Raw genomic sequence first — 9,324 nt, 5'->3', positions numbered from 1 at the left:
TGCCACTTTCTCCAGCTTCCCACACTCCCTCTCTCAGGCCTCTGTCCCTACCGAGTCCTGCCTTTCAGCCGAGTCGGGGGGCCAGTGGGACCACCTTTGCCCTTTACCCCTGTGATTTCCCTTGGACACACAGGACACATACATGACACACGCATTTCCCTAATTTTTAAGGCCCATCCCATTTCTACTTCCATCCAACCCAGCTGCCTGAGCCATCTGACATGGTCAGCTTCCTGGTCCCCCTGTTCGGAAAACCACAACACTTAGACCAGGGCTGCCCGCTCAGCGGGTGGGTGGGGCCTGGGTGAATATTTTTTGCGGGGCCCCTGTCTATATAAACAACGTACTAAAAATTTGTATTATAAAATTCATGCACCCATGTGAGGTACAGTGACTTATCATTGAAGATTTAGTATAATGGATAGAGAGGAGGTAATTATCTATGTGTTCAGTGTCCAGTCAGTGCACTGAAGAGTCTTTTGTGACGTCCAGGCTCTTGCTTCCTGTTCAGACCCTGTATTTTAGTGTCTTGGGTTCACGGAAGCCCTTTGCTGTACCTCAGGGCTCCCCACGGCCCACCAGCCTGGGCAGACAGTCACCCACTGATTCCTACTGGAGGGCAAAGGAATGAAGGAGTGAAGGAAGTGTTGACTCACTGAGTCACCAAAAACAAAGGGAGCCGTGATAGTCAATTTTCTGCAACTTGGCTGGGCCATTATGCTAGGTGTCTCTGAGAAGATACTTTTAGATGAGATTAGTATTTATTTTATTTAAAAATTTTTTAGATTCTATTTTTTAAGTAGCCTCTGCACCTAACGTGGGGCTCAAACCCACAACCCCAAGATCAAGAGTTGCATGCTCTGCCAACTGAGCCAGCCAGGTGCCCCAAGGTTAGTATTTAAATCCGTAACCTCTGAGTAAAGCAGATTACTCTCCATATGTTGGGTGGGCCTCATGCAATCAGTTGAAGGCCTTTATAGAAAAAGACCGAGGCTCCCATAAGAAGAGGCAATTCTGTCAGCAGATTGCCTTCAGCTTGAACTGTAGTCCCCCCCGCCCCGCCCCAGCCTGCCAGCCCACCCTGCAGATTCTGGACTTGTCAGTTTCTGTAATCACATGAGACAATTCCTTAAAAATAAAGCTCTCTCATATATATATGTACATACACACACACATCCTGTTGGTGGTGTTTCTCTGGAAAACCCTGACCAATACAGAAGGAACTGTTTGAAAGCTGCCCGCGGGCTGGTGTCATCAGGAGTGAACTTCCCTCACCCCCCCAGACCTGAGAAAAAGGCCTCTTGGGCTGAAGAAGGAGATGGGGTGGCGATTCCCAGAAAACCGGGATAGGACCAGGAGGCCTGAGCCTCCTGTGATCAAGCAACGTTGCTCCCAGTGCCAGGGGACCCAGGGCAAGTGGGTCAGCGCCCCCATCAGGAAAGAGTGACACCCTCTTCTGCCCTGAGAATATACCCTGGCCCCATCGGCCCCTCCCAAATCAAAGGTCAAGGACACTTATTATGGAGATGGGGAAGGGCTCACTCTCCACTAGAGTGGAAGACCACGACCCAGCACAGATCTCCTGAGGGCTGAGACACCTCCAAACATAGCAAGGATCATCCCCCCGACCCTCTGCAGAGAAGGAAGGGTGCCTCCTTCTTGGGCCCTCTCTCTCCCAGCTTCGCCTCTGTGGGTTCTCGAGCGCTATCAGGGTGCCTGGCTCCACCTGCCTGCCTTCTCACAGACTCCCGGCTCCGCGTCCGCTACGGCATCTTCAGGTGGCTTTTCCAGATCCTCCCCCCAGGCCCCTGCAGACATTAATTCTGCTCAACAGTCCTCTGAGTGCTGGGCGGGGCTTCTCCCGGAGGCCGGAGCACCCCGAAGGGTGGGAAGGCAGGGTCTCCGTTCACGGCGCGCCCACACTATTTTCCCTCCAGTCTCTAGTAATTCTATTTCAGGGCTGGAAATCAGACCCCGAGGCACACACCCTGGAGCAAGGCCGGGTCTGAGCCCCAGCTCTGCCCCAAGATCCCTCCGGTACAGAGTGTCTGTGAAGTCACTAAAGGGTCTGGTGCGAGGCGGGTGCTCTCCGATGAGACGGCTCCCGGCTCCCGGCTCCCGTAGGGGGCCCTCCTGACCGGTGGCTGGACGACAGAGTCCTGGGGGGCCCCAGCCAGCCGCCAGTGCCATTGACGCTGGCCACTGATTTAACAACCCTGGTATGAAAGAGAGGATTCTATAAAAGTGCTCTTTACCTACAACTAAAAATAACCGAAAATAGGTCAGATTCTGAGCCTTGCGACCCCCTACCACCAGGGGGAGCCTCCAACTCTTGCCTCCATCCATGAGTTCCTGTGTGGGGGGAGCTGTTCCTTTCCAAGAGTCCCGCCTCTGCCGTTCCCATAGTAACGACGCCGTAGGGATGGAGGCTATTTCCCAAGGGGTCCAGGGGCGGAGTTCATTATTGTGCTCAAGGATTTCCCTGGAATACCAAAGGCCTGGCAGCGAGCACCTCTCCCCTTGCCAGAAGATGAAATAGGCCTGAACTGCAACCAGGAGAATAGGGCTCGATTTGGGGGAAGAATTGGGTAAGAGAGAAAAATCACATCCACAAAAATAACTTGTGTCTTTTGCCAAGATTGCTAAGGACACGGGGACATATTCAAAATACAATGGTAAGTTAAAAAAAAAAAAGGAAAAAAAAATCAGGAAACCGAGTTGAGGATACAGCATGAATCCAGCTGTGGAAAAAACTTTATCCTGGGAAATCACCGAATCTGAAGAGTGCTGAGTTAAGTGCCATATCCACGAGCGATTTTTTTTCCTGCTTCTCGTTTCCCAGATTTCCTTTAGGACCACATGCGACTTTTATGTAAATAGAAATTAAATAAATACAAAGACAACTAGGGTTCCAGAAGTTTTGCGTGAAATCTTTCTGGACAACTTGGTTTTGGGCTGGTTGCATCCCAGGTACATGTCCCTCTGGAATCATAAGGAAGAGAGAGGAACCAAGACCTCATCTTTTTTTTTTTTTCTTTTAACCCTGTCATACAGCTTACTTTTTTCACTTCACAATATTTCTGAACATTTCATGGAGCTTTTTTGTATCTACCATAGTCTTTGAAAAGCTAGTGAAAGGGCGGGCCTACGCCAGCCGACTCCATCTTGTTCTGTGTCCTTCACCTTGACCACACCTCCTCCCCTTGAGTAACCCCCCCCTCACCTGCCTAACAGGACTCGACCCTTCCCCAGGACCCTTCCCCAGCCAATCGGCTGAGGCCATAGCCATTACCTCACCAACTGCCCCCAGGCCCCAATAAAACCTTTGTCCTTTTGAAACTCGCTCTCTTTCCCTGGTATCTCACTGCTGCGTCGGTGCAGGTAGGGGATTGAGCTCCAGCTAGCTCAAATAAAGGCTCTTTGCTTTTGCATCGGACTCGGCTCCCTGGTGGGCTTTGGGGATCACGAATTCTGGGCATAACACTAGCATACTAAGGCCACCGGGGTGGCTATAGGTTGAGCATCCGACTTTGGCTCAGGTCAGGATCTCGAGGTTCGTGAGTTCAAGCCCCTTCGCTGCTGTCAGCGAAGAGCCCGCTTCGGATCCTCTGTCCCTCGCTCTCTGCCCCTCCCCCACTTGTGCTCTCCCAGAAATAAATTTTTAAAAACACTTAAAAAAAAAAAAAAAAGCTAGCATACTATTATATGCCGTAGCATCATGCATTGTACCAGTCTCCTACTGGTGGCCCCTGAGAGTGTTTCCAATATTTGTTATTACAAATCCCAGTCAGTGTGTCTGCTAGATATAGATCCTCAGAAGGGCGACGGGGTCCAAAGGCAGTGCACGTTTTTCTTTGGGGTTAATTATGCCATATTGTCTTCTATTTTTAATTTTTTTTCACGTCTTTACCTATTTTGACATCTCCATGTCACCTCCAGCCTCTGTCCCAGCCCCGAGCACTTCCCCATCCTCCCTTGCCTGGGCCTGTTGCTGCATTTCCCAAATGCATTTTCTGCCAACAGCCATCAGCTTTCCGTGGCGACTACACGTCAGCTCCTTCCCGGCTTCGTGTTCGGTCGGTCTTCCTCTTTGCCTCCACAGCCAGCAGAGCTCTTCACCAATGCCCAAACCAAAAGCAAAACCATGCTGTTGGTTCTAACTTCATTCCCATCAGCATCTTCTGCCCGCTGTTGTCTTGTGAACTTCCTCCTGCGCGGAGGCCCCTGGCTGGGAAGCCCTGGGATTTCTTGACCACATCCCTGCTCCCCGAGGAGGTCCCCAAGCTGTGTGAACGTCGTCTCTGAAATGCCCCTCTGAGGACCCTCTTCCTGGCTTGCAGATGGCTGCCTTCTCGCTTTCTCCTCACGTGGCCTGTACGAGACAGGGAGGGTGGGAGACTTTCTCTCTCTTCCTCATTTTTTTTTTAATTTTTTAATGTTTATTTATTTTTGAGAGAGAAAGAGAGAGAGAGAGAGAGAGAGCGAGAGCAGGGGAGGGGCAGAGAGAGAGGGAGACACAGAATCTGAAGCAGGCTCCAGGCTCTGAGCTGTCAGCACAGAGCCCAATGTGGGGCTCAAACTCACAAACTGTGAGATCACGACCTGAGCCCAAGTCAGAGGCTTAACCGACTGAGCCACCCAGGTGCCCCACTCTTCCTCTACTTACAAGGCTACCAAACCTCTAGGATTTGGACCCCATCTTGATGAACTCATGTAACCTTACTTACCTCCTAAGAACCCTATCTCCAAATACAGTCACACTAGGGGTTAGGGCTTCAACATGTGAATTCAGAAGGGAAACGATTTGGTCCACAGCAGTACCTACTAAATATTTGCTGCATTATAACAAAAGCTAATATCTATCTACCAGCTACTATGTGTGAGACACTGTGCTAAGCTCTTGGCATATGAATTGCTTCATTCATTCCTCGTGATACCCCATAGGGGGTCTCATTATAATCTCCGTTTAACTGGCAGAGAGATGGAGAACCAGAGACATTAAGTAAATAATTCATCTGCAAGTTAGTGGCAGATTGGAGATTCTAGCTCTTGTCTGCTTGACCTCATAACCAGTATGCACATTGCACACTTTGGGTTGGATGAGACTGAAATTCTGTGTGGACTCTGGAATCCTTAGGTCAGAGCCTTTGCTCCATTCACCTAAAGGCTCCCTGCATCGTCTGTGGAAGCCCCATGGGCCCCCATTGTTGGGAGTAGCACAGGTGAAGGAGTAGCTGGGTTCTAGGCAAGGGTGCTGGTCTCCTCATAAGAGTTTCAGAATTAGAACACGTTCCTTGAGGAGAACAGAAGTTTGGTTCACACTCAACCCTCCAGGTTTCTTTTTGTTTTTGTTTATTTATTTTGAGAGAGAGAAGGTGCATGCATGCAAATTGCGGAGGAGGAGGAGGAGGAGGAGGAGGAGGAGGAGAGAGAGAGAGAGAGAGAGAGAGAGAGAGAGAATCCTAAGCAGGCTCTGTGCTGTGCAGAGCCCAACACAGGGCTCCATTTCACGAACCGTGCGATCATGACCTGAGCTGAAATGAAGATGCTTAACCATCCGGTGCCCAGGTGCCCCAGATTTCTTCCCGTGAACTCAAGTGTGGTGTGATGACCACCTGGTAGGGGGCACTGGGACCTCGGCCGCTTGTTGAACCTGTCGACCTGCAAATCCCTTCCCATCTGGAGGTCCCTGTTCTCCTTGTAGTAGTGGCCAAGCTGATCTCCCAAATCTGCAATTCCAAGCCCTGGGCTACAATCCAGACTGCAAACAACCTCCAGGGTCATCTTCCTAAAGCCTTACTTTGGTCTAGCTACTTCCAACTGAAAATCCTCTGATGGCTCCTGGCTGTCCGTAGAACAAAGCCCCTGCAATTGCAAATCCTGCATTTGCAAAAACTCTAAGCCGGCTCACCAGATTAACCTGTGTCCCTTCGTCCCTTCGTCCCTTCGTCCCTTCTTCTTTCCCACCCCACCTTTGGGGACTTGGTAGGAGCCCTCCTGACTCCATGTCTGGAGGGGCATCTACTCCCACGCCTGTCCATTTTAGTGGTGGCTACTGGAATGTGTACAACCAAATCTTGACCTCCAGACCTTGCTCTACCCCTCAGACCACCACCTCCCTCCCTTCTGTCTTCCACAAACCTCAGTCCTTACCCTTCCCCCCTTCCCTTGTCCCCATGACGGGCCTCTCTCCACCCTCAACTCCTCTCCCCGCCCCCTCCTCCCACCACCCCTCCCTGAAAGCCTCCAGTCAGGTTCTTCCCTCGGATGGGGTGCTGACCTTCCCCAGAAAAACCCCTTACCAGGCAGCTTAGCCTGGACAAATGCCCAGCTCCCAACCTGCATGGCGGCCAGGCTCTTGCAGACATGCCCTCTGCCTTCCCCACTGGCCGCCATCCCAGAGCCAGCGTTTTCCCCATTGGCCTACCTCACCTCCCCATGCTCCTCAGAGCAGCTCACCCAGAAGCCAGAAGCCATCAAAAAAGAAACCCCTCACGTTTCTGCCCAGGTAGCTGGGCCTCCCAGGACACCTTCAAATGCATCTTCATCCACCTCTATCCTCACCATTCTGGGTTCCCGTGTCACCTTGCTGGGACACCAGCTCCTGAAGGCACCCTGCCCTCCCTCCCCCCCAGATTTTCTCTCTCTCTCCTCTCCCTCGTCCCACAAGGAAGCTTAACATTTTTCTATCTTAAATCAACAACAACCCTCCCTGCCAAGGGTTCCCAGCCTTGGCTGTGCGTTTGAAAGGCTCCACACCAGCCCAATTAAAAAGAAATCTCTCAGGAGGGTCTGGACACCCCCGGCGAGTCCAGTGGGCAGCCGAGACTGAGAGCCAAGTCCCCACCTGCTTCCTTCGTGCCTGGGTATTGCCCTATTCTGTGCCTTCACTGGTGATCCTTTTGAATAAACTGTCCTTGCTGTCACAGAGTCTTGTATTCCCACTGAAAACCTCTTGTCAAAATTCCAATCGCTCCCCTCTCCCAACATTCTCGCTGTGGCGTGCCGTCTTTCTGGAACCCTGACTGCTGCCCCTCTGCCTTGCTGTTCCTCCCTCCCAGCCTGTCTCATCCCCATCCCCTGATATACGGGTGCTTCCCCCACTTTTGTTCCTGGCCTTCTCTTTTGTCTGTCTGCTGCTCTCCCAGGGCCCTTTCCCCACAAGGGCTTCCAAATCTGCCTTTCCAGACCTGACGTCATTCCTAAGCCTCGTCCACACTTCCCACTGCCCAGGTGGTTTTCTTACAGGCACTATAGCCCTACTTCACCTGAGTTTCCCAGTTTTACGCTGAAAACCTGTTCTTCCACGTGGTCACCCAACTACCCAGTCTCCCAAGCCAGAATCTAAGTCTTCATCCCCCCTCCTTTCACCACCTACATCTGATGAATCACCCAGCTGTAGAACCCTCCGGAATATCCACTCCCTTCGATGCAGCCTCTCTGGTCCTGGCTTCGTTCACCCTGACATCATTTGCCCCCTGGACTTTTCCAGAGGACTGTCACTAGCCTATCCTCCTTCAGGATCCCCCGACCCCCAAACACACACACACACACACACACACACACACACACACACAATCTCTCACTCTGTCCTCCAAATTTCTACCAAGCTCTTTCTGAACTGCACCTCTGAGTCTGCGTCTCTTCCAGATCAGATCTCCTGATGCCTTTCTTTTATCACAGGATGAAAGGCAAGCTCCCTGGCAGGTTGTACCAAGCCATTCAAGACCCATCATGGAATTGCCTGATCGTCTCATCCCCTACACTCCCTCTGGGCTCCAGCATGACCACATTGGTACCTTGATGTGTTCGTTCATTCATTCATTCATTCACTCATTCAACACATAATGACTGAGAGCTCCCATACACCCAGACACTGTCTTAGACCCCACGATGTAGCAGGGAACACAGCCCCTGTCCTCCTGGACTTGCACTCTGCATTGGGATTTCTCGCTCTGTGCTATGATACTTGTTCATGGTTGAACTCCCCAGCTGTCATTCCCCTTCGGCCACGCAGGACAAGGGCAGACTCGGGAACCTGACCACCTGGCTTGGCCACTTACCGGCTTGTACGATCCTGGTCAAGGGGCTTCATCTTTCTCTGCCTCAGCTTCTGCCTCTGTAAAATGGGGACAATAATAGTAACCTGCCATATAGCATCGGGATGAGGAATAAATGAGTGGACACCTGCAAAGGGCTTGGAATAATGCCTGGTGCACAGTCAGGCCTCAAGGGACATTCACTATTGTTTTCTACCATCAGCTCAGTGCCTGAGTAATGAGTACTCGATACATGTTTTCTGGCTGGATTAGAGAAGAAAACAGTAGAAGTAGTTAGCACACTGGAAGTTTGGTTCTCAGTGGAAACCAGGTAGCCCTGGTGTTACAAAGCCACACTCTCATTAAAAGATCTAGAAAGGAGAAAAATGCTACCCACGGGGAAATAACATGACTCAGGTACCAGTCACTGAGCTCCCACTGACCTAGCACCTCCTTGGGCAGAAAGGAGGGCCTGCATGCTCAACCAGTGACCCATTAGGCCCGAAGAAAAGTAAAGGAACTGACAGCCATCAGGATTCCACCTGCTTTTGCTGGGACCCTGGAACTTCTGGTCCAGAGCAGTAGGAGGGAGGTGGGGGGGAAATACAGGGGCCTTTGAGCAAATCATGCCCCCTTCCCAGGACTTTTTCCTTCATCAGATGAACACAGTTAGACCAGAGAATATTCGGGGAAGGGCTTTCTTACCTCTGTGATTCTAGAATTTCCTGTATGTGTGTCTACCACTGGTCTTTAAGCCAGATCATAAACCATGTAGGGAGAGAGTAGGAACCATGACTTATGAATTAAGGAACAAATACGTGACTTAATTCAATTTTCCAGGATCTCAGAATACAAATATAAAAATATGAAAAATATAAAAGAAAAAAGCCATTTCAAGACATTTTAATTCATAATGAAGAGTTGCACTTTACATTTGCAAACAACACATCTCAAGGGATTTCACACGTTCATCTTCGACTCAGTAATTCCTTTTAGAGGATTCAGTTTACAGAATGATCACAGATAAAGACAGAGGTTTACTCACAAAGATGTTCATCTCAGTGTTTTTATAACAGAAAAGAAGTCAAAGTACCTTCAATTTCTAATACCCAAGAATGATTGCATAATTCACAGTATGTTTCTTCGACATATTATCTTTTGCAAGAATATAACATGGGGGAAATGCTTCGGGTATAATGTCAAGTGGGGAGGAAAGGCACCATCCCACGTTGATTCTGCAGCATGATCTCAGCAAATCTCACAGATAGAAGACCAGAAGAAAATG

The sequence above is a fragment of the Acinonyx jubatus genome, chromosome C1 (genome assembly GCF_027475565.1).
Source record: "Acinonyx jubatus isolate Ajub_Pintada_27869175 chromosome C1, VMU_Ajub_asm_v1.0, whole genome shotgun sequence".
In the NCBI taxonomy this organism is placed as follows: Eukaryota; Metazoa; Chordata; class Mammalia; order Carnivora; family Felidae; genus Acinonyx; species Acinonyx jubatus.
Note: the sequence above shows the minus strand (reverse complement) of the source record.